At 42.0% G+C, this 23,826-nt stretch overlaps 1 protein-coding gene across 4 annotated transcripts in view; it reads right to left on the reverse strand.

Annotated features, from left to right (window-relative positions):
* The window catches only part of TULP4 (TUB like protein 4), a 206,737-nt gene extending 196,468 nt beyond the window's left edge, over nucleotides 1-10,269 (reverse strand). The window contains exon 1 of one of the 4 annotated variants that reach the window (XM_081038283.1): nucleotides 10,145-10,269. The gene's annotated coding sequence lies outside the window, so the exon portion shown is untranslated. Of the gene's footprint in view, nucleotides 1-9,311; nucleotides 9,353-10,144 lie in introns of those variants that run through there. The other 3 variants (XM_081038281.1, XM_081038280.1, XM_081038282.1) reach the window with 3 other exon arrangements.
* Nucleotides 10,270-23,826: the final 13,557 nt, after the last annotated feature.

Here is a 23,826-nt window from a genome sequence, read left to right on the forward strand (position 1 = left end):
GTCCAGCCTCTTTAAATCTACCCCATCTAATGCAGTGTGGTGCCCTGAAAAAAGGCCATTAGTGAAAAGCCTGGTGAAATCTGAATGAAGTCTGGAGGAGAGTTAACGTGTTAGTGTTGACAAATGTCCTATAGTTATAAAGAATGTTAACATTGGAGGGAACTGGGTAAAGGGCATATGGGAACTCTGTTCTATCTTTGCACTTTTTCTGGAAATCCAAAACTATTCTAAAATAAGTTTATTTTAAAAAGTTTAAAACACCTGTTTGCTTAAAAGACCGGGGGGGAGGGAGGGAGGGAGGAAGGGAAAAAATACTCCATGGGAAGACTTTCTAAGCAAACCATCAAAATATAACAGAAGCAATGGAAAAAAGACTGAGACTTCACTACATAGAAAATTTAAACTTTTATACATCGAAATATGTCATGAGCAGAGTGATAGTTAAAAGGCAACAAACTGGTGAAATATTTATAACATGCACACAGGAGTTAAGTGTCCATAACACAGTAAACTTTTTATTAGAAAGTGGGGGGCCCGACATGCCTAGGTGCTCTATCTGCTACAACTGCTTTCACACGTGTTAAATCTATGCCATGTCTAAACTTGAATTCAGAGTCTCCTGAAACCACGTTTTCCCAGCCTGTCCGCTGCCTCCCAATCCCACTAGCCTAGGAGTTCTACTAGAGAAAGCAGAGCTTCAGTGCAGCTTTCTGCAGAGGCAGCTACCTCCTGTTTAATTTGTCTGACCACTCCTAGCCAAAGTCTCCTTCTAGAATCCAAAACTCTTTTCCTCTTCATGAGCCCAGCATGTCAAGCTTAGCTACTTGGTGCCCACAATAGTGAAAATGAGTCAAACCACAACCAGAAGCGAAATCCTAAGAAAAGTCTAACGTGTGCAAAGATCTTACATGTCAAAACTAGACTCACAGTTTTGCACCAGACAATCAGGTGAACAGAAGGAAGGAAGCAGAAAAAGCATTCACCACAGGTGGGCAGTCACCTCCCATCTGCAACCCCATTTACCCGGATTTCCAGAGAGGCTCACCTATTCAAAGAAAAAGCACCTTTTTAAATACAGTAACCTCTAAGTCAGCAGTTTTAATTAGAATCAACCTATCTCAGTAATGTTTTGGTATTGTTATTTCTCTGTTTTTAAATTTAGAAGTGGACCAGATAATATACTTCTTTCAAGATATCCCCATATACATATAGTTTATATGAAGTCAGTTAGAATTGTATTAACTATTAGTCATATTATCGTATTAAAAATTAAGAAGCAGAAAGTCGTAACTCTCATGCAATGTCAAAGACCCACAAATAAAACAGTATAGAGCCAAGAAACAAAATATTTGTCACAGAGAATGTGGGCCCATGATTAAAACCACTGGACTAAAAATTCAGTAGCTACAAGTTTGCACCGCAGTTGATTAACTATTTTCTTCCAGAAATCTTTCGCAGATTTTTACTGCCTTACTTATCTGGAGTTTTTTCCTACACTACAGGATAGTTCACTTCTCAAAAAAACATTATGAAGTAAAAAACAGTACTTAAGACCAGATAGACACAAAATGAAGTTATACCCAATGTTAACTTCTAGAAGCTCACTCATGATCTAATTTGTAAATGACTCCCCAGCATGCCTCCTTCTTCAGACACTCACTTTGGGGCCCCTTTACTGCCCATTAGCAAAGGAGATTCACCTCAAACCAATTTTGATAGTCATTAACAATCAAGTAAAAGATTTGAAAATAACTGACTGAAATGGAAAGGTCAGTAAAAATGGAAGTAATTATCTTAAACTGACCTCTAGAGATTATTGGCACCTTTCACATGACAGTGCTTACCTTATTTCATACAAAAAGTCTTTGCCGTCTTACATACACCGAAGAAATAGATCAATTCCCCAAAGCCAAGCTCACGCACATCTTTCCATGTCATGTGAAAGAGAAAGAACTTCTTCACCCTTTGAACACAGGCAACGGACAGCCAAGGAGATTCCATTTCTATGACCATTAGTCAACCAGGGAGACCACAGTTATTTGCAAAACACAGAAAGCTACGAAAGGGAAGACACTGTGATAGCCCATGGCTCTCAGAATTAAAAATGATACACCGTTTCTGAACCATCATCAACCTTGAGACTTCTCTACTTCTCTACAATAAATATATTCCATTAAATTCCTAGAAGGCTGATTTCAAAGCACCTTACAGAACACTGTTAGACCTCTGTAAAGAAAAGCATCGTTAGCCTAGGAGGGACCTACAATGGTACTTAATGTTTCTGTATCACATTTCTTGAACATAAATACACATAAGATACAAATCCAATTCATTATACTGTATCATGAAATTTTTCAAAACAACATGAATTTTAACTGATCAAAAACTTAAGTCTATGCCATATAGTAATGTAATCATGCAGCTTGTCAATGGTCCAGAAAAGGTTTGGTAGTGATTAAAATTAAACACTGACATAATTAGATAAAATTGAATTATGGAGATTACTTGTGGACCTCAAATATCGGCATGTTGCTTTCCACTGATAACAGAGTCCTGGCTGCCGTAGCCATTAGAACGGTGAGACGGAGGGAGATGCAAAAATCAAACATAAACGGGAGGCCATAAATCCTCTGATGCGCTAGTAAACTATAATGGAGAGATTCTGGGCACGCCTCAGTCTACCGAGTTTATTCCCAAGTCCCTTGGAATCAAAGCTGAGTAAGGAGACAAAACAATACGTGTGCCACTTTCATTCTCACTTCTGTCACAGTATTAAAAATTACTACTATTGGAATAAGATAAGCAAACTGTGAGCTTTAAATCTTTTATGAAGAGTCGTATTTTATTCCAAGCATTTCAAATATTACAGAATTTATTTCATTATTCCGATATCCGAAAACTCATTCAGAATAGTGAAATTCCTACACAGTCAACACAAAACTGTGCTTCTCATTTCATGAGAAAAGATGTCAAGAACAAAAATGAAGACGGTTCAAACTATTGGTAAGCGCTGGAAAATGTGACCTGAGTTTTAACCACATTCATCCACCTGGCTGTCCGTCCTCAAGACCCATCCTCCTTAAGCTTCTTTCGCTCATAGAAATTAAATCCAGGTATGAATTTTTTTAATTTTTTTTAAACTTTTATTTATTTAAGTGTGTTTTTCCAGGACCCATCAGTTCCAAGTCAAATAGTTGTTTCAATCTAGTTGTGGAGGGCGCAGCTCACAATGGCCCATGTGGGGATCGAACCGGCAAACTTATTGTTAAGAGCACCCCGCTCTAACCAACTGAGCTAACTGGCCACCCCCCAGATACAAATTTTTTGAAGGCATTCTTCTCTCATCTGACAAATGTTAACACATAGTTAAACTTTCTGATTATTTAGCAATTCTAAACAGTACCCCTGGCCACCTAAAAATGTCAGCTTTGGCTGACCAGGGTTTTCATACACAGCATAAGCTAACTTCTTCTGAGGCATGTTTTGATATTCTGACCAATGGCGCTGAATCTGTCCATCTGGTTTTGTGGCTACGAGACTTCTCTGAAGCTTATAAAACTGATGATGTTCGAAGCCAATCCTGCAGTCTCAGCATACATAACATCATTACTGATCAACTTTTTATGAATATTAAACTCATCCCAATACTAACAGCTCAGCCTGTCACAAATCAAGGACCTCTGCCACTACTATTTTATCATAGGAATCAACTAACAACGCCTTGTGTTTCCCTGGGGAGGTAACATATACTCTTAATAGCCAAAGATGAAGGAAAGGTATGTGGAAGGGGCGATAACATGGTACAAAAGGGGTTTTCTACCCAAGACTCTTGTCTTTCCTTGCCAGAGATTGAAAATTACACACACACACACACACATACACACACACACACACACACCAGGAGTAACTGCCTGGGGTGTTTAAACTAATCTTCCCTTTGTCTTTCGCAAGAAACTGATAAAAGAAACATTTAGTAGGATGAGAAAATCCTGAACCCAGTGAAGTCTGTCTATAACATTGAAGTGGAATTTGAAAACATTGAGCAATAGTTTTTGAAAGTAGATACAAAAGAGCCTTTAGAACCTAGTGTTCCAACCAGTAACTAGCTGGATCAACAGCTGAGACTTGAAAGCAAAGGTTGACACTTGTCATAAAAATTATGAAGAAGGCCAACTTCTTGGCCCTAACTACACAAGTGGATCTGATACAGCAAACGCTTTAACCCAATAGTTCCACACTGCCCGTTCCAAAATGGGAGAAGCTATCCAAGTATTAAGACTATGAACAGAAGTAATAGCAGAAATAACTATAACAACACAATACCTTATATTATGCATTTCCAAATCCTTTCACATCCATTAAGGTCTAAATTCAGTCTTTAATTTTTAAAGAGAAATTTTTTTTAAAAAGTGAGAAATTAGTATCTTAAATCATCATGTATGTTATCTTTCTCAAAGCTCTTTCGCATCCATTTTTACTCTAATTATGCTCCTGATGAAAAACAGTAACAGTAAGAGAGATGTCCCAATGAGTCTATACTATTTGCACGCAAGCGCCCCTGCACACCTACAAAATTTTTCTCCTTTCTACAACCTGCTATACCATTACTACTGGAGGCTTTCCATAAACACTACTTTTCAATTCTATTCTTAAAACACTCTCTCTCAAGACTGGGTGGGTATCCTTGACACAAGTACAAAGACTTGTATTCCTCCTTACTGACATCAGAGAAATAGATTTGATTCTGAATTAACCACATTTAAAGGGGAAAACAACAAAATTTTTTAAATCGATGAATACTTCAAAATTTTAATTTTGACCCATCATTTCCCATGAAAGCAAGAAACCAAACAGAGTCGACCCACTTGTACAGGCCCTAACATGCCAAAAAGGAATGTTAAAGGGAAAAGAAAGCCCAAGTTTATCAGTTTGCCGTAATTTATGGAGATGCAGGAATGAATTCAACATTTCTGAGCAAAGAATTTAATTTTAACTGAAGATGTAGTGGGCACCTACCATGTTGTCTTGCCCTTTCTTTAGTTAAAAGTACCCCAGATCTCCCCATGACCCCTCCTCCACTCCACCTGGTCTCTGTGAGACTGTGAACAGAGAGCAATTCGAACCCTACACACACACACACACACACACACACACACACACACACGCCAAAGGGTGGGCAAATTACCCAAACGAGGCCAATCATATTCTCTCTGCAGGAAACAAGCATCCTATGACACGAAAATGAAACCAGTTGGTTCAGTCTCTGACACCGTGGCAACTGAGGCAGGCCGTCCATCCGCGGTTCCTGAAGCCTAGGTCCCCAGAGGCCTGGTCTTTGGCCCCCGAAGCCCAGGTGCTCAGCATTTTCTACGCCTGTGACATGTAGGCACTACACCTCCAGTTCTGTAACCTCCCTTTCTCACTCAGTGGTGTATCATGGGCATCGCTCCAGAATGGTTAACATAGCTCCATGCCAGTATTTTCAATGGCTGCATGCCGAGAAGGTACTGTAATCTATTAACTAATTCCTTAGTTAAGGTTATTTATTATATAATTGTATAAAGTTAGGTACTACATGCACATATCTTTGCTAACTTTTCCTATTATTTCTTTAGGATAAATTCCTAAATGTGGACTGGCTGAGTTAGACTATGCAAAGTTTACATCCTGATATATAATAGCAGTTATTTAGAATGAATGCTTCAATTTATACCCCTACTGAGACGAAGAGTACACATTTCCCTCCATCTTCACCAGCCGTGGGAATTACTAGCATCCTTATTTCCATTCCAAACTGGGAAATACCCAAATATGAAGGCTACCGAGAGAAGGCATAGCAGAAGTGATCATCATAATTCTTTATATTAAGCTTTCTCAAATTGTTTCACATCCAGTAAGGTCTAAAATGAGCCTAAGTTATATAACCAATATACTATTTGAAAAATGGTGTCTTCAGTGGCTTAGGTTGCCATAACAAAATACCATAGACTTGAGTGGCTTAAACAACAGAGATTCATTCCTCACAATGCTGGAGGCTGAGGAGTCCAAGATTGAGGCCAACAGGTAGGTTTCAATCTGGACCTCTCCTCTTTCGTGGCATAAAGGCAGCTGCCATCGGGCTATGTGCTCACATGACCTCTTCTTTGCGCACAGCCGGGTCTTTCTGATGTCTCTTCTTACAAGGACACTAACCCCATCACGAGGGCTCCACCCTCATGACCTCACCTAACTTTAATCACCTCCCAAACGCCCCTTCTCCAAACACCATCACGCTTGGTGGAAGAGCTTCAATATATGAATTTTGGGAAGACACATTCAATACATAACAAATGGTATTTTATTTTTGCTATTAATTTTATTTACTTAGTTACTAATGAAATTGACAATTTTAATATGTTTATTGGTTCATTTACTTTTCCTTTTCTTTTTCCTTTTACAAATTGGTCTGATTCTAAGTCTGGAACAGGAAGGGTACAGGAGGAAACTGAAGTTTCTCGTCACACCAGAAAGCAAGAAAACTACCTAGATTACTAGAGGCATGCCATAGGACTTGGAGCCAACCTAAGGAAGTCAATCTGCCCAGTGGTTGGGCAATTTGAGCATCAAAAGGACAATAACAGAAATGGACTGAAACACATCACATATACTAAAACAGGAGTTCATAAAGATACACTCACACAAAGAAGAAAAAAACCCTCAACTATCACCGCAGGAGGATGCTGGGAAATAACTTATGATTGGGGGAAGTAGTAAATACAGGGAAACAATTAGACCTTTTTCCTGCACTTCCTGTACAGTCTGTACCTCAGGGTGAACCCCATAAACTTCCACACAGCAAGATGTACCCCATTATAACATCAGCTGGGATACAAACACATCATCTGCATGAGCCACAAATTCAGAAAGATGGACCATATGTCACTATCCACATGGAAGGGAAATGATGGGGCCCAGCCAGGACATAACGTACAGTTAGCTTTATTCCCCATGGCTCCCATATTTTAAAAAGGTACTGTGCATAAACAACTAATTTGTTTTCCTGTTTTAATTAAACAAAGGTATCTATAATTTCCACAGAGAGCTCCTTATCATCATGAGGTTACCATGGTTAACATTTAATGTTAAAATTTAAAACGTTTATAAACAAAGTACAGTATGTACATACAATGGAATATTATTCAGCCTTAAGGAAGGAAATTCTGACATGTGACAACATGGATAAACCTTGAAGACATCATACTAAATGAAATAAGCCAGGCACAAAAGGACAAATACTGTATGATTCCACTCCTATGATTCCTAAAATGGTCACATTCAGAGACAGAAGTAGAATAGTGGTTGCCAGGGGCCAGGGAAAGAGGGGATGGGCAGTTATGTTTAAAGGGTACAAAGTTTAGTTTAGGGAGATGAAAAAGTTCTGAAGATGGATGGTGGTAATGATTGCACAACATGAATGTACTTCATGCCACTTAACTGTACACTTGAAAATGGTTAAGATGGTAAATTTTATGTTACGAATAGCTTATCACCAAAAAAATGTAGTTTTAGTATGTTCAAATGTAGTAACTAAGTTAACATTATTCCAGCCAAATTAAAAGAAATTTGACATTTTAATTACACAGTCCCTGCAGTCTCAGAAGTGTCACTAAGGGCAAATGTACAATTTCAGTAAGGTTTTGGTAACACTGAAACTACTTCACAGAATCCTAAATAGGAACCAATGCAATAACTAAACCAAAACATTTCATAAAAGAAGTTTTACCCAATTTCTAAAGCATTTGAAGAATCACATGCATAGTTGGGCCACTCAATCTTCAATCTTTCTCCATCCACAGAAGAGACCCAGAAAGAGACTGTAATTGGCATTGCACATGCAGTGAAACAGATGAGGAAGTGTCCTCGCTTACCCATGCACAAGGTAGGCACTCAACAAACATTCTTGAATTCGAATACGCAGTGAATCTGTAGTAAAACCAAAAAGAAAGCCTAGGAGTCACCCACTGTCCTATACACTATCTAGTGAAGAAGGGCTGAAATTCAGCTGGAAGGCAGGCTGCCATGTCTCTCACTGGTCTTTCATTACTTGAGACCTCAGTCAGCACCAATGTTGGATGGTTTAATGTAAAACAGGTTTCAAGTACCACATAGCCTTTTATGGGTTAAAAAAATTTTGTTTCCACTCCGAGTTTTGGTGGGAAAAAAGTATGAATAACCAAATTGACATTCTTATATTATAGCTCTATATGAAAACTAGAAAACTCAACTTGATACACACGTCTTTTTCTCAATGCAGTCATTGTTTTAAAATATATAGTAGCAAATACATTATATTATTATTTCTCAGGCACAGGAAGCAATCCTGGCTTTCCACTCTCCTCCCATGTCTGAAAGCTCCATTGTGTTAAAATCGGTCCCCTACATGATCCCTCTAACTCCGTACCACATACTTTAACTCTAGATTAGAGGTCAACACCACCACGCCCATCACGTCAAAACACCGCAACTTTCACAGCCCTTACTAACATAGAACACTTCAAATTCTTAAAGGAAATTCACATCCTCAGCAACTATTTCAGACCAATTAATTACTAGTCTTTAAATTGAGGAACTCAATATTAGATGGGGCTAATCACACTTTATTCACACATTCATTTCCATGACAGTAAACTATGAAGAAATAAAGGGGGGATACCTGAGACCCCCCCCCAGCCTGAATGTGAGTCTCAGGGCACAAGGTTGACATCAGCTTGCAAACTGCCCGCCAGCCGGCCAGGAGACCGGGCAGCGGCTCTGGGTTGCTGTGCGGCTACGTGCAAGGTGCCCTGTCACTTCCCATCCATCACAGCCTCAAGCCCAGCAATCTCGCGCTGCGGGGCCTGGTGGCAAGCACTCTACAGGACTACACCATTTCCAGCGGCCTGGCCTGCAAGAAATAAACTCCAGCTACTAAGAAATGGAAACCTGAGACCTGGAGAGGAGAGGCACGATGAAAGGCAACTTCCTCCCCACCCCCACGGATATTTACATTCTTCACAACCTGTGAAATAAATGGTTTGCCCTGTGCTTTTCTAAAAATCTGCCTACTGGGCATCCTGAGGATGCTGCTGAACTACTGCAAAGTACAAAGAGGAGGAGAGCCCCCAAACAGAGAAATCCGGGAAACAGCTCCCCGTAAGGGAAGGTGCTTGTCCCCAAGGGGAGAAGTGTTAGAAGACTTTCAGATCACCATGGCGATTAGCAGCTAAGTCACATCCATTCCCAACAGGACTGTGTCACCCTCCTTTCCTCCCACAGAGCTAGGTGGCCCTCACCTTTCCAACCTTGCAGGGGTGCGACAGATCAAAGTAGACACCTCTCCCTGCTAATGGCCCAAGCGGGTCAAACTTCAGAACCAGCATCCTGCACTTTGTTTTGCAGCGCAGGGAAAAGAGGAAGGGTTGATGCTCCGAGCGGAATCGCCGTGATTTGCCCGAGGAAACAGCACAGAGCAGACAGCAGAAGCGCCAGCATTTCCAGGCAGCTGCCACGACAGGTGACCGGGCCGCTCTGCAGACACCCCGCCAGCCCCGGGGGTTCCACAGCGGGGACCGGGCGGGGGGGGCGGGAGGGAGCCGGACTGGACCGGGGGAAGAGAAGGTGGGCCGGGCGGGGGGAGCCACCCCGTCTGCACGCGGGGGAGGAAGAGGCGGAGCACAGCCGCGTCTCCCCGGGGAAACCGTTTTCAGGGATCTTCTGTCTCCACAATTAGGGGGGAAAATGGCTCCAAGCCCAACGCCTCCTGATTTACACACACACACGCACACGCACACGCACACCAAGCGCTGCCTTCGCCCCATTTTCGGATGATTCGCTGAAACAAAAGGCGAAAACAGCTCACAGCCGCCAGCGCCGCCGCGAGCCGAGCGGTGCCGCCACCCTCCGCCCTCCGCGCCCGGGGCCCCGTGCCGACCCGCGCCCGCCCGCCGAGCCCCGGCCCCCGCCCCGCCCGGCGCCGCAGCCCTCCCGCCAGGGTGCCGCCCGCCCGCCGCGCCCCCACTGCGCCCGCCTCCAGGGGACAGGCGTCCGGCCCGGCGCCCCGGCGCCCCCGGGGCCCGCAGCCGCCCCGCACGGGGCGCTCGGTGACGACGGCTCCCGCCCGCCTCACCTCCGGGCGGCCGTGCGGTGGCCCCGCGCTCCTCCGCGCCTCTCCGCCCCCGGCAGCCCCGCCGCCGCCGCCTCCCTCCGCGTCTCGGCCGAGTCTCCGCCTCCCTCAACCGCCGCCGCCGCCGCTGGGCCCGGCTCCGCGCCACGTGACCGCGCCACGTGACCCGGCGAGGCGGGCAGGCGCCTCCCCGGCCGGCCCCGCGCCCCGGGGACCCTCGCCCGCCGTGGACGGCCGCCCGCACGGGGCTGGGGGCGCGGGGCTGGGGGCGCGGCCCCGCCGGCTCACCTCGCGCTCTGCGCCGCCCGAGCTGCGGCCCAGCCGGCCACCTGCTCCCACTGACGGCACCCCAACTCCGCAGACCCCCCACGCCTTACACGCTCAACCCCCACGCGCACCCGCCGACACACACACACACGCGCGCGCACACTCAGCACGCACACCAGCACTCACACGCACATCCCGCAGCCCTCGCCCCGCAGGGCGCCTCCACGGCCGGGACGACGAGGAAACAGCGAGTAACTAGTCCGTTCTGAGCCCCGCTGGCTTGAGCGACCCTTCCCGCGCGACTGGGGAATGACGGGGGGCGCTCGGCACCCCGTGGGAGCCGGAAGTGGACAGCACACCGTCTCCACTTGGAAGCCACTAGACACACATCTGCTCGTACCACGAACCCACGTATCTCCCCACGAAGACAGTCGTTGAACTGTCTATGATGGGGATGATCTCCGAGTCTCTTTCTCAGTCGCTCCCACGGAGAAAAGACCGGATCGCCGTCATTTGAACTCACGCAGGGAAAAAGAATTCACGGCCCCCCTCCCACCCCATTAAATGATGACCGGCTAGGAATGTGGGAACTTTCTTCATTTTCCATCATGTACAAAGAAATAGCATTGCTGAGTGTGTGCCTATTCACACAGGTGTAGTTCTTTTTTAAAACAGGATCAGCATCCTGTCTTGATTTCAGGCATAAAACGCCCCGTATGTTCAAGTTCGTATAACAGCCACTCTTCGCAAAGGATCAGAACTTTTTCCTCTTCTACCTCATTGCCAAATTTCTCAAATTAGCTTCAGATTTGAGAATTCCTGCTTCTGCGAATGTCTGATTATCAGAAAGAAGAGTTAGACTGAGTCCTTAAATTCTGATGGTCCACGCCTAAGATTTCACAAATGTTGGAAAGTACTACCTAGATGTTCTTATTTTAAAAAAGGTCATCTTTAAGCAAGCGATATCTGCCACGTGCATGTACGCACATAAGTATAATGTAGTTAATAGAAGTATTGTCGGCATTATTTGATGACAACAGTATTTTATAATACCCCTAAAATTAATTTTGAAAGCTTTAAGAAAGAAAACTACATTTAGGTCTTAGAGTGTCTTAAACATAAAAGATAATCCTCACACAATTCAACATAATGAGTATTATGCTTCAACTGATAGCTCAATAATACTATGCTAAACACCACAGGGGAACCAAGGGAAACATACAAGATGGAGCTGACCCTCAAGTGTCAATCTTTCTCTCTCTCTCTCTCCCCCCACGCACACACACACACTGAGATAGGCAATCAGGGCCTGGAGCAAATTTTGAAAAAACTGACCCTTACTGTCAGACTTTAAAGAGTCAGTAAAAGGAATAAAGAAGAAAAGACGCACTTAAAGAACTTCCTAAACAAATTGGCTTAACAAATAACAATCTATATAACAATATCAAAATGATTTAACAAATACGATCAAGACTGCACAACACAGGTGTTCTTTCTTCTGCAGCATGAAAAAATACTAACCTTGAAACCGCTCTTCAAACAGCATAGTTTTCCTTAAGGCCTGCATGTGTAAACTATGTTTTATTCAAGCACTGTTGGGTTTACCATACATCCAACTCTTGGCACATCTGTAAAAGCCCTCAAGTATGTTTTATGTCTCTGTGGTTTCTCACAGTGTCCGTGGTTTCCCACAGTGTCGGTGGTTACGTGAATGGTCTTTGGGGCAAGTGTCTTCATTGAAGTCCTGCTCCTACCACTTACAAATAAGTGACGAGAGCGAGATGCTTAACCCTGCTTCTTTAAGCATACAATCAAATAATATCTACCTCACAGGGCTGTTGAAAGAATCAAATTAAACAATTTGTGTAAAGTACTTAGTATAGTGCCTGATACATAATAGGTACTCAATCAAAAATAATTGCTCAGGTTTATTAAATGCTTACCACAGGCCAAATACTGTGCCTTGTTGATTATTTTTACTATTCTTTCTGTTCCCTGTTACCCTCACCTTACCCCCAAGTCCCTGCTTAGGGACCTATTCCCTCCTCTCTCTCTATGCCTTTGGAGGATGAAAATGGTTTCCTTAAGACATTTTAACTTGAAGGCTCATTTATAACAATCTATTAAATCTGTGGTGGATCTACATTTTAAGCTTTTTAAAAAAAATCTAATTATGAAATGAAAATGATTGCCTTTCATTTAGAAATCTGAGGCAACTGAGAGCCATTAGGAAGGAAATTTGGCAATAGGGACCCATCCACTGGACTTTGAAATTCCACTCATCCAACAATTCTCATTTTGTTGTGCTTAAAATACTTTTAAATATTAGAAAATTTGGCAACACATTTATACAAATTAAACCAATCCACAATAATTGTTAAATAGTAATTACTAGAAAAAAGTATCTCTCATTCATGATTGTGACTCTATGAACTGGCTCTAGGTCCTTTAGCTCTAGGTTCATTGGAGACAAAATTCTTACTACCCTGATCAAGCTCCCAAAAGTTCTGAGAGCTATGTGACCTTTCTTTGAAAATTATACTATCCTTACATCTGCCTTGCCTTGGGTCATGCAGTGAGCTCAAAGCTCAAACTAGATCTGATAGGCATCTTGGTAACAGTATGACAATTAGGCTGTGACTTAAATATTTTCCACTCGACATTTGACCCTGTGCCTGTGAAGAAGTTTGGGGCTGGCACCATGGCTGAGCACCACCTATTCTGGAAGGCTGGGCCTGAAGGCACCAGGGATCAGAAATCACAGCTGGGTGCCTGCGTTGGTCTCTGTGCCATTTTCTCCCACTTCTCTGTACCCTTCTCTTCCCATCATATGATTCCAAGTCATCTAAATAGTAAAGATCCAGAAGCTCGTCTCGATCTCAAGGCCTCTTTCCTGCCCCCCTATCACCCAGCATGCCTGGTCACATCTCCCCTCCTTCCTGGCCACAATACAATTCAGAGGCCAGAGTTTCTGCCGACTCAAGCCCTTCAGCCACCAAGACATTCAGCACAGGGTCTGAGAAACTGGATCCTGGACATAGGGGTATGGATTGTGTCCGTGGCAAAGGAGCTAAAACTTTTGGAGAATAAGATGCAAGCCTTTTGTCTTTCAGTAGGTCCTGAGGGCCAAAAATACCAGTGCTAGCTTAGGCTTCATTACGGAAAGACAGCTTTCAGAATAAGGAGGAAATGCCTGGGTCCACTCTATTCTGTAGAGCCAGCCACATCCAACTATTTCTCTCCCTTCTGGACACGACTGCACTTACATTTTAAGAAGGACATTGGTAAGTTGCAGCACAACCTATGAAGGATGACCAGGATGGTAAGGATTCTAGAAGATGTGTTATTTTATAGTTTTATAAATAGCTGTTAAGGAAAATAGGAACGCTTAATGTGGAAAGAGACAGAAGACTATGCAGGTGAAATGATCACATGGGCATAGTATTCCTTTGTAATTATTTATTGAGCTGCTACTTTGGACCAAGCACTGTCCATATCAAGAACCAGTGTGTGTGGGTTTATGGAAGGGGGATTTGGTTCCGATAAGGAAGAGCCTCGTAACACGGTGGCCCATCAGGGAAGGGGTAGCCTTGTCAAGGAGCCTTGAGCCCACCTGTGCCTCTGCCTTTACTTTGGTGAGCTGGGCTGGACACACGGAAAGCAACTGCACAGTTCACTTCATCTCAGTCTCAAATCCTAGAGCCTCTCCGCAGCCTCTCCTAACTACTTCCTCGTCCCCATCCTGCTGAGTGCTTCCTGAGCAAAGGGAACACCTGCACCCAATATCTAGGACCAGAAGTACTGCTCGGCTCACTCGGGAAAGGAAAAAGATGGGAAACATCTGCTCTGCTGTCTCAGGGCCTTCACGTCAGAGGCCTGTAAGAACAGAGCAGATGGAAGCTGGGGCCTGCACCTGCGTCTGGACAGAAAATGGCTTTTAAGAGAGGGGGAGAGTTTTTATAATCATCTTCTTCCCCCATGGAGGAGAAGAGAGGTGAGCAGGCTGCCACCCTTCACCCCACAGTTGAAACATCATTCTCCTTCCCCCTAATCCTTTTATTGCTGAAGTGTCCTTTAAGCAGCCCTGAATTCTGATCAGACCCTGTCTGAGTAGGTAAATGTAGTTGGGTACAATTTTTTCTTCAGCAGAGTAGTCCATGGCCTTCCAAAAGGTACCTGTAAGGCAGGGGCTCAGCTCCTGGCAGCTGAACAAAGGAAACGGTGAAGCCGAAAAGGAACAACAACGGGGCCATGGACAGGGGGTTCATACCACTATATTCTTGATGGCGGCTGTTCGAGGCACAAGAAGCAAACATCCGCCAATATCCCAAAGAAGGGCTCTTCCTATACCAGTCTCGATGGGGGCCGGGCAAGACACAGGAAGTAGGATCCACAACATCTCCTCTTGCTAACGTAGCCATGGCAGTTATATAGCATACAGAACAATAATGGCTGGCGGCCAACTGGTTGGTTACAGCTGATGGCCAACTGGTCACAGCTGATGGCCAACTGGTTACATAAGTGCTTACATAGGGTTGCGTCCTGCGCATGCACGGGCTACACAACCGAGCCAGTACCTTCCCACGTGAGGCTGAGAGCCTGGGAACCGCTCTCTGAGACTCTATCCCAACAGCACCAAAGCGGCCTTAGTTAAGCAACTGTTCAGGCAGGCGGACACCGTTGTCTTGGGAAAACTTTTTTTCCTGGCAATGTCCTAAAACTGCCTAACCTCTTGACAAGCAGAATCAGTCTATGGGAAGGAGGAAAAGTAATTCCTAAGAGATTAATGACATGCATAAGTTCCTTTGAGTTTTGTCGCAAACCTCAGGAGGTTGGCTACACTCTGGGAAGCCACTGGAAATGAGAGCCCTAGAGCTGGGAGCTCGGGGCTGTAATGTTTTGGGCCAAAGATGGTTTGGGCATAAGGCATGAAGCATAATACAGTGAAACTCACGCAAATATCAAACACTTGAACAACTTTGGGCTAATCTGTTATTTATATATAATCCATGTGTTGTATCTTGTTTTTGTTTTAGCTGCCACATGGGAGAACTAGTCAGAACTGAAGAAGGGACATGGTCACGAGACCTGGGTTGTCTGTCATCTGAACCACCACGAGGTGACTGGATGAGTCTGGGCACATGACTCCGTCTCTCTGGCCTTCATTCCTCAGTCTGTAAAATGGGGAGGGGGTCTTGGTTTCTGATTCTATCCAACTCTAAAATTCTATAGCTATTTCAATGAAATCGTTATTGGAGAGAAAGATATAGGGCCCTTTCCTAACCCACGGCTTCTCTACAGTTTGGAAGATTTATACAAACCTACTGTGGACGGAAAAAGGGCCATAAGTGAAACCTGACAAGCTCAGGAGACTGAAAATAACCACATAGAATGGCATGAACATAAAAATTCCTAACTAAGGTGGGCCATGGCAGAAAGTCACGTCTTTGCCCTGTAGCTTCCTTGACAAAGGTCAACCTTTACCTTAAATGAGCCTATCTGTTGTCTTTTTGCATCTAAGATAACATACCCTTGGAATGTCAGAGTAATCTCTTTCTCCAGAGCCCCCAGGGAGCACAACCCACCACAGAAGATCAGGAAACTACATAATCTCTCATTGTTATCTTGTTCCCCAAATACCATCTCTGTGTGCTGTAAAATGCTATTAACTATCCTGTATCCACCAATGTAAAAAAAAGTGTGTGTCTCTCCATTTTGCTGTTTATCCAATCCCAGAGATTTCCCCTCTTTGCTTTCTCCCACTCCCTTAATCTACAACCAATGGATTTCATGTAACCTTCGTTCTTTGATTCTAATGTATAAAATAAGTAGCAAAACAGCCATTTTCCGGGGCATTTTCTCAATCCATTGAGACTTTGCTTCCTGGTAATTGTTGTCAGTTTGGCTCAAATAAACTCTTACATACTTTCTCTTAGGCTGGATGTTTCTTCATTGGCATTAACTGAAAGGAATATTTTATTTTACTAAGCCCTGTGAAAGGGAAGAACAAGGTTAACTGCAAGGGGCAATGGGGCTTGGCTGCATGCAGTTTTAGACCTCAGTATACTTCTTAAAATATTCACTAGAAAAATGAATTTGCAAGGGTTACACGTCCCCACTTATTTATTTTCTCCATATCAAATCCACCCATTTCTTAAGCTAGGAAGGCTATAGAGGAAGAGCAAAAGATAGGACATTTTCAAATTAAATTTCTATCTCTACCCCATCCTTTCCTTTACTGCCCCTTGTCCCTCACCACCCTTTTCACCCCTTGCCATGAAACCAAGATATACTTGGTAACCGGTAAAAAGTCACTAGCAGCACCAATGTTCAAGCATTTCGCTGGGGGGCCATATGACTGAAACTTGCCAATGGAATGTGAGAAGAAGCAATGCTGTCACTTCTGGCCAAGGCAGTTAAGAAACAGGTGTGCTTCTCCACCCTATCCCTTCCCCTGGCTCCCAGCTAGGCGCAAAGGGCTTGAGGCCCCAGGGAACAAAGCCACCAGACGGAAAAGCCCTGGATTTCTGAATCATTCATTACGGACAGCTGACCACTAACAAGAAATACCTATGTGTGACTGCTAAAGGAAAATTTCATTTTGTTAAGCCTCTAAAAACCTACAGCTAATGTTAACATAGATGAGAAGCTATTTTGAAGTGTTGAGGCTCTAAATAGGCATCAGAAAAAATTTTGACCTTAGGAGAAAAAAGGCAAGTCTCATGTCTACTATTGTATGCCTACCTCTAGTGCCCAGAACAATGACAAATAGTGATTAAATGCGTGATGACTAATTGAATGAATGAATAAACAAATCAATAGATGGATGATAAGCGTTCATGTCAAAGCTATAACAGTGTGGAATAAAATAATATGAAACATTTGTGGAAAAGGCTCACATGTTAACTAGTATTTATTTCTGGAGGTTTTCAAGGATAAATAGATTGGGCAGCTACTTGGCAGGTGTGAGATGTGATAGAGAAGTTTCAGCTTAGAAAGGTGATTGGACTAGTTTTGCCTTGCTATTCTCTGATCTTTTAAATAAAGTGATTGATAAAGTTAGAGATTCTATATTTAGCTATTTTAATAATGAGTACTATTTTTGGGTTTTTAAATTATAATCTTAAGACGTAAAAATACGAGATGTAAAATCCATATGTCTAAATGGTTTTCATATCACATATCAACATAATCATTATAAATGAAGTGGATATAATTATAGGCAAGTATCCAATAGGAAATCATCAGCCTCTGGAGTTCTGGACTTGCAAACCTAAACATATATAGTGAAAATAATATCAGTTGGTGTGACATTATGAAAAATATTTGGTTTTGATACTAGTTTTAAGGAAATCTTAGACCTTAATGAAAATTTTCATAGGATGAGAAAGAAAATATACATTGACATTCATTCATTTCTCTGAAGAAGAATTCTAAATCCTAATTTTGTCTTCATAAGATTACAAGATGGAATAGAAAGCTGGCTTGGAGAACTAAGACAACACAATGCACACAGACTGGACAGTTTTCCTAGAAATGATTCTATTAAAAATATATATCTGTCTTACATGGTACATACTTTCTGCTAACCTTCCTGCATCTCCTGAACAATAGAATAGATGCTGTGGAGAAGTAGACTAGTTGCCTAGCAACCTGAAATTAGTGAGACATATCCCCTTTAGTTGACTTGATTTTAAATCAAGCTCTTCAAGGGCAACTATGAGATAAATGATAAAAATATAAAAACTCATCATGCTAGCACCACACAATGAGCTTTAGGAACAAAGCTACATATGTAGTCCCCACATTAGGATATTGAGGTTGGTTGGAAAAATAATTAATTTTAGTCTAAACTACTCTTTCTTTTCCCTGTGGTGATTAAACTTATTTACAATGGCTCTCGCTAAAGTGGTAACTATCTGAAGAGATCAAAATGTTAATTAGCTCAAATGTGGTGAATATTTCACAATGTATTTGTATATCAAGTCATCAGATTGTACACCTGAAATACATACAATTCCTCATTGTCAAATATATGTAAAAAAAAAAAACCCACACCAAAACAAAACAAATGTACTTCTAAAGACTACACAAGTTAAGAACCAGTCAAAAGAAAATAAGAAAAATATTTTGAATTCAATAACAATGAAAACACACAACAACAAAATGGCTCTTGCTGATGAAGACATGGTTCTCCAGAGTCTCTGTGTGCGGGCTTTTTCTTTAATAGTAAAGAAAGTATTGAGGAAGCATACGGATAAATTTGAGGTCTGAGGCCAAGAAAGCCTTTGTAAAGCTTTCTGTACAGTGGTCTCAAAAGAAGGAAAAAATATATAGAAAGATATGTTTGTAATCCCTAAATGTGGATGTTTATAAAGTAGAAAATAATTTTTTATTTTTTTGCCAATACAAGGAAAATGCATTGTTTCTGTGGTAGAAATTCAAAATCAAGTTCATTTATTCCACTATACTGCTTCTCAGGAAGAAAACACATAGTTTGTAGCAGCATTTTATTTCACTATTACACAGGTAGCAAAGGGAGGACTAATTCTCGGTCATGGAAAGTCTGGATCCCCAAAGCAGAGACAATAGAACCTCTGTGCTTTTCAAACTCTTGGTCAGAGCTCCTCCTACTGGAATAACGTATTCAGTACCATGGTATCAGACTCCAGGTCAAGATTCAAATTCTTACTTTACAGATGTTAACAGTGTCACATATTCAATAAATTACAAATTCCTTTTTTGTGGCAGGGGAAAGATTCACATAACTGCTTTTAGAACTCCACATTGTATCTTCCATATAACTTCCTTATAAGTGATGTGTACATTGAGATTTGGGTTAACATTTATTTATACAGGACTTGTGACCTATCCGGAAGTATTCTAGGTGTGTAAATACAACAATTCATTTAACCCCAACAACAGCCAAATGAGGGAGGGACGACTGGGATCTTCATTGTAGGGGAGGAAACTGAGAAAGGTGTATGGATCGATTTCCTAGGTATTTGATATTTTAATGCTATTGTAAATGGTATTTCTAAAATTTCATTTTTCAGTTTTTCATTGCCAAGTGCAGAAAACTTGATTTTCACTTATTGAACTAGTATCCTGTGACCTTGTTAAATTCAATTATTAGTCGTCGTTTTCTTTTTAGATTTTATGAGGTTTTCAACATACACAGTCCTGTTGTCTGAATGAATGCAACAGTAGTACTTCTTCCTTTATAATCTGCATGCCTGTCATTTATTTTTCTGACTTAATATACTGGCTAGGACTTCAAAATACTAATGATTAAAATAGTAAAAGTGAATATTCTTGCCTTGTTCCCCGTTTTAGGGGGGAAGCATTCATTCTTTTGTGATTATATATTAAATTTAGTTATTTCAATAGATGCATTTGTCAGATTGAGGAAGTTCCCATATTTTCCTAGTTTGTGGAGTTTTTATTATGAATGAGTGTTAAATTTTGTCAGATACTTTTTCTGCATATATTTGATTATCATATGGTTTTTCTCCCATATTCCATTAATGTAGTTAGAACGAATGATTAATGCTTTGTAAGGACTGTTGTGTCTGTTCTCATGAGTGATTTTAGTTGGTAATTTTTCTTGTAATATTTGTCCAGGTTTGGTGTCAGGGTTACGTTGGCCTCATAAAATGAATTGGGAAGTATTCTCTTCTCTACTATTAGGTTGGTGCAAAAGTAATTGCGATTTAACAGGTTAAAAATAATTGCAAAACCCACAATTACTTTTGCACCATCCTAATATTTTCTCAAAGAGTAAAAGGGTATATAACTTCATCCTTGAATGTTTGATAGAATTTCAACTGGGCCTGGAGTTTTATTTGTGTAAAGATTTTTTATTAAGCATTCAATTTCTTTAAAAGTATAGGGCTGTTCAGCTTTTGATAAATTTTATTTTTTCAAGTAATTTATGTATTTCATCTAATTTTTCAAATCGATTGGCATAAAGTTCCTTGTCATTTTCTTCATTAACCTTTTAATGTCTGCAGGATCTATACTGGTTTTCCCCAAAGGTAAGACCTAGCCAGACCATCAGCTCTAATGCATCTTTTGGAGCAAAAATTAATATATAAGACCCGGTATTATATTATACCCAGTATTATATTATGCCCAGTCTTATATAAGACCTGGTATTAGATTGTATTATATTACATTATATTAGACCGGGTCTTATATTAAAATAAGACTGGGTCTCATGTTAATTTTTGCTCCAAAAGACGCATTAGAGCTGATGATCTGGCTAGGTCTTATTTTTGGGAAACACGGTAATTACATTCCCTCTTTGCTTCCTTTATATTTCTGTTTTTTTTCTATCCTTTGAAATTCACTGAGACTTGTTTTATGAGCCAGCATGTGCTGTCTTGGAGACTGCCGCATGTACACTTGAAAAGAATGCATATTCTGCTTTTGCTGGGTGGAGTGTTCTGTTGTTGTGTGCAGCCAAGGACAGGACGAGAGGAGTGGGGTCACGGGAGCAAGTGGTACACTGTTATTGCCTAAGACTTGGACTACTCCACAAACTCCTATCTTTACCATATGCTACCCCTTGACTGGGAACACATGATCCATCCAACCTGGTGACACCACCTATGCTGTGTACCAGTGCTCTGTACCAGTGTCATTCGACACTGCTTTGTTCTCTTTGGTGGCCAAGTGTAAGGTGTGTATTATCCATCTTCATCTCTCCTGCTTTTTTAGGCTAAAATAGGTTGAAAGGCTATCCTACCTCTGTCTCCATATTTGTAGTTCACATAGCTTATTGTTCCCATAGACATTCATTTATCAAACTTTTATTTTCCCTCAACGTGAAAGGATTAAAATAGAAAGTAAAGGTTTTAAGAAACATTTAGTTTTGGCCAAAATGATAATATAAAATAAGCTTACCCAGATTTATAAAAATCATATTAAGACACCCCCATCCCACAAAGATAATAGGAAAAGGTTGTGCCCAGGTAATTTTAAGAGGGAACAGTCAAAACCATAGCTACCTTCCATACATTAACTTCCAAATTTGTACTGCTATCTCACTTTTTTTTCTCCTGAATAGTGAATCATGTATCTTAGAGCCACTGGATTTCTCCATTTGCATGGACTTAACTTCTGCATTCCAAAGTAAAACACATTTCCTCCCTAACTCTCTTTCTCTTGCTTGTCTTGGTGAATGGGTTAACCAATCTCCCTCACTCGTTCCCAAATACAACCACTTACTCCTTTCCATTTCCATTGTAACCTCAGGAGTTGAGACCCGTCATTTTTCACCTTATATGTAGAGACTATTTCTTAACTAGATTTTGTACCTCTAGTCCATTCCCACCCCAGGTCATTCTCCATACTCCTGCCAATGGCTTCTTTGACCCTTCTAAATAGATACCAGAAATACATCTGTATCAGAATAAATAATGGTAAATTATGAAACTATTTTGCTTAAAATTTTTTCTCCTACTTCCATCGCCTATGGGATGAAATTAAGACATTCTGTCATAAAAATACAAGGTCCTACAGGATCTGCTCGCTGCCACTCCCCCAAACTCTCCATCTGCCCCCCATAACCATCGCCAGCCTTACTAAACAGCTTGCGGTTATTTGAACATGACACACCATTGCACATCTCCGCTGCTTTGCCCATGTTGTTTTTGCTTGAAATCCCTCTCCTGTCCTGTTGCCTGGTGAACTAGTCATCCTTCAAGTTTTAGTATAAATGGTACTAAAGTTTCAGGCAGAATTAGATGTTCCCACTTCTCCCATATAGCATGCTATAAATACCTACATTTATGGTGTTTATTATGTTATCTCTTTCCTGCATTGGAATCTGAGCTTGGTGGCAACGAGAATTCTGTGGTGCTCTCCCCAACCAGAGAATTCTGTAGTACCTATTTGCTGAATGATGAAATGACATCTGGTCAGTGTACTGTGAAACTAGACATTGCCAGTGGCACTTTCAGTTGGTACCATAACTTTGGAAAGCAATTTTAGAAACATGTATCAAGGGCCATAAAAATACTGATATTCTTTAACTCCATGACTATATCTAGGAGTCTTTCTTAAGAAAATAATCCAAAAAGTTTTGTACAAGTTATTTATCATTGTATTACTTACTAAAAATACTGGAAACCACCTAAATTCCGGCATTAAAAGATGGCTAAGTAAATTATGACATGACATGCAGATACACTGTCATTAAAATTTGTGATTTTTAAGTTACTATTGGGCAACATGGGGACCTGATATATTACCACCACCATTGGGTACCTATTTGCATGTAGGGTCCAATTACAATGGGCCCCTGGAGGTTGCCCCAGGACCTATGGTCTGCTTCTGAGACTGTCTGGCACATGCAGAGCAACCTGAGTCCAAAACAAAATCCTTCAAAGGGAGCTGAAGGCCAGAAGCTGGAGAACCAGGCACAATGGCTAAGTTTCAAAAGCTACCATGCCATCTTGAAAGAGGGAACCAGGCTGCAACAAAGGCAGCGAGGGTAGAAAGAGTGTGGGCACTTGCTGTGAACACTTGGTTTTCTGAGGCTCTGAAGGTGACATGAATTAAACCCCAAGGTCACAGCAGACAGCCATCCAGCGAGGTGATACAGACACAAGGGAAAAGGAACCCAAATCCCACGTCTGGGATCAGGGCGGGGAGGTAATGGTTCTGGACTATGCCATTTGGTGGGAGTTCACGGTGAGCTGGGTTCTGGGTTGAGCCAAGTGGGGACTCTTACCAGGTCAACTGCCTGAAGATGGGCTTGGGGGAGAAGGCAAGTTGGTGACCAGAAGGTGGGGTGTCAGAAATTGGGCAGGCCCCTAAGCTGTTGACTTACATATCATGAAAAGAGCAGGGACAATGGGAAGACAACTGCATGAGAAGTGTGGGAATGAGGTGGGTGGAGCCCACGTCAAGGTGCAGGGGTGTTCAAGGCCAGTTGGGACACTCGTTTCTAGAATGTGGTCCATCTTCTCTAAACGCATGGCCTGGGATGTCCACAGAACTGCAGAGTATACCAGAGATTTGAGAAAATACAACAAAATGCTAACTTGTGTTTGGTTAGGGTGGTGAGGTAGTGGATAGTATTTTCCTTTATTTTCTTATTTTTCTGTTATATTGCTTTTACAAGGAGAAAATTAACATTTAAAAGAAGTAGACATCTAACGATTGCAGATGAAATAACAGGATACATTTGGTCCCAGTGCTGTATAAGATTAGCAAAGGAAGCAGTTTACCTGACTGGCACAGCCTGAGGGAACGTAGTGACCTGGCAGGCGGGAGGCAGCTGCGCGGCCATCCTGTCACATCCTTGTTTTTTTTGTGCTGTGCGTCCCTGGTTCCCACTCGTTGGCTGTACACAAGGGCATCCTGCTGACAGGCTGAGTGGGGGCAGAAGTGCTGTGGAAGAAGAGGCA

The sequence above is a fragment of the Rhinolophus hipposideros genome (genome assembly GCF_964194185.1).
Source record: "Rhinolophus hipposideros genome assembly, chromosome: 3".
In the NCBI taxonomy this organism is placed as follows: domain Eukaryota; kingdom Metazoa; phylum Chordata; class Mammalia; order Chiroptera; family Rhinolophidae; genus Rhinolophus; species Rhinolophus hipposideros.